At 58.8% G+C, this 2,500-nt stretch overlaps 1 pseudogene; it reads left to right on the plus strand.

Moving 5' to 3' along the window:
• LOC133166265 (28S ribosomal RNA) overlaps positions 1 to 2,500 on the plus strand; it is a 9,272-nt pseudogene that overhangs the window by 3,146 nt on the left and 3,626 nt on the right.

A 2,500-nucleotide genomic window follows, 5' to 3' on the forward strand; every position in this document is an offset into this window, starting at 1 on the left:
GAGGCGGGCTGAACTTTGACTGTCAGTCGCGTCATGTAAGATTGCACCTCCTCGTGGTGCCCACTGGTAACGGCTTGCGGTTTTCAGACACCCCGCACTAGCCGGCTAACGCAATCAGCTTAGGGGGGAACGGCGCCCGCACATTTTACCCCCCGCACAGAGCGTGACAAGGTATTGGCCAGAATCGCCGTGCTGGCTCATCAAATCGGTGGGCGTGCAGACTTTTGGAAGGGGCTGCATGGCTGGGCGACCTTCCTGACCCGAAAGGTGGGAATATTCTCTCTGGCGCTACTTGTGTTCGGTAGTGTCTTGGACTCTGTGCGGGCTGATATCTCTGCTGGAGAGATGAAAGTTTTGAGACTGTGGTTTTCAGACACCCCGCACTGGCCGGCTAACGCAATCAGCTAGGTGAGAGTGTTCTCCCTGAGCGCTACTTGTGTTCGGTAGTGTCTCGGATTCTGTGCGGTCTGATGTCTCTGATAGAGGGATGAAAGTCTTTGAGACTGCGAGGCTCCCGAGCTTATGTCTGTTCCCGGCTTTGGCTCGTAAGTAAACTCCCCAGGGTGGGCGCTTGTTCCCAGCGGCCAAACTTACCCCCTCCCTCCCGACCGGTCCCTGTCTGTTCCCGACGGCCACCGGGTACCCCCCCAACTTTCCCAAACTGACCGACTGGCAATATAGACTCGCCTTGGAAAGGGCCCCTGCCGGCCTCGGCCTAGGCCGACGTTGGGCGGACGGTTCCTCTCCCTGTGAGTCGCACTCTAACACCTCTGTAGGCTGGCTTAGCGTTCGCTCAGCGCTCTGTTGGTACGCAGGGTGTGACCGTATGGTAGCGAGACCGAGATGACCCGAATCTGCGCACTGGTGTGGGCGGCGCCTAGTGGTATAGAACGGAGGCCAGGCCGAGTGGGTGGGTGTCACGTGGATGCCTATGTGCTCGCTTGGACCTTTGCCGAATGCGTTTCTCAAATCCTTTTGGGGCGAATATGTGGTGTACGGGGGGTAGTGGCCAGTTTGTTGCAGGCCGCTTTCCTCCCCGTTGATGAGCTCCATAGCTCTCTGGGCTTTTGTAGCTCCGGGCAGTTGGGTTGCGAGTTGTCCGTTGACCAGCTTTACGGGGGGTGAGTCTGACACTATGTGGCAGGCCTCTCCTTAGTGGGTTGGACTGCGGTGGCTTACGAGTTGGTGCTAGGCTGCGCGGCCTAGCAGACGGCTGCTCGGGGTGGATCTCGATGTATAGCTCTATAGTGTCGGGGGACTTTGTTCTCCTGTGTGTTCTCACGGTAGTGAGGCAGTGGACATGTCTAATATCTTACAGACCACCCAGGAAGGCCGTTCTGGGTTACCAAAAATGGGCTGAGGCGCAGCTAGGTGAGGGGCTGCTGCTGCTCGAGCTACCTCCCCGGGACGTGCTTGAGGTTGGGCACGTGCGCGGCCAGCGGATCAACCTCTCCGGGGGCCATGGGGACCAACCACCGGAGGCATTGCTCGGGGTCCCCAAACGGCTTGTAGTCACTTCTACGGGCCATGGTTGCAAAAACTCCTTGGTTAGGAAGTCCGTATAGACAGAGGCACAGGATCAGAGCCACAGTCAGTCAGGCCGAAGGAGCGGGTGGACCCCGGCTGGCGAAGCTCTTGAGAACTCCTCAGTGGTGTCAATGACCTCCGTTGCCTCGGGTATGAGAGTTGGGGTGGCGGGGGTCGTATTAGCGCTGCGGCCTGCTCTCCGTGGTGGCGTGGATAAAGGCGGGAGAGGGCCCGTCTGGTAAGCGATGTAAGAGGTTCCGAGGCCTCCGGACCAGGTGATGGTAGGAGTCTCGGATGGAGAAGCTTATGGAAAGGTACAGGAATCATAAGCAGAAAAGTGTGATGTTGGAAACGGCGAGTCCGGAGAGCAGGTGAGGTGGAATTGAGGGTCCCTGTGCGGTCGTGCGGCAGGCGGTGAGTCTGGTGTGCGTTGGCGAGCCCTGGCTGCCAGGGCGACGCCCCAGAAATGGACCTGCCCCTCGTCGCTTCCAGATCTGGTGATGAATAGAGTTCTGGAAGAGCTGCTGGCGGGGGGTGTGGAGCATCGGGCCACCGCTGCCTTAGTCAAGAAAGCAGGTCGGGAGCCTAGCCTGATCGAGTCCTCTGCTTTGGATCTCGTGTAAGCCCTGGGGGGTAAGGTAGTGTGGCCGACAAAGTCCGCGAGGTCCAGACCTCGAGACTAATGGAAGACGGGTTGGGCGAGGCGGCTCGTCTAACGTGGGGGAGTGTTCTACCACCAGCAGCGCGGCTATTCTGAGGTGAGGAAGGGGGTGCACGGCGGATCTTAGATGGTCTGACGCCCCGTAGATGTGATTTGCCGCTGGAGTTGGTGGATAGACACTTCGGAGTAAGTGGGAAACGGTCGAGCCGTTTTATGGACTAAGGGCTTCGGGGTGGGACTGACCGCGGATAACGATCCATTCTACCACCCGATCCTGGGGCCGGAAGTTGTATCTAACTTGGCTAAGATGAG

This window comes from Syngnathus typhle, linkage group LG13 (assembly GCF_033458585.1).
Source record: "Syngnathus typhle isolate RoL2023-S1 ecotype Sweden linkage group LG13, RoL_Styp_1.0, whole genome shotgun sequence".
NCBI lineage: Eukaryota > Metazoa > Chordata > Actinopteri > Syngnathiformes > Syngnathidae > Syngnathus > Syngnathus typhle.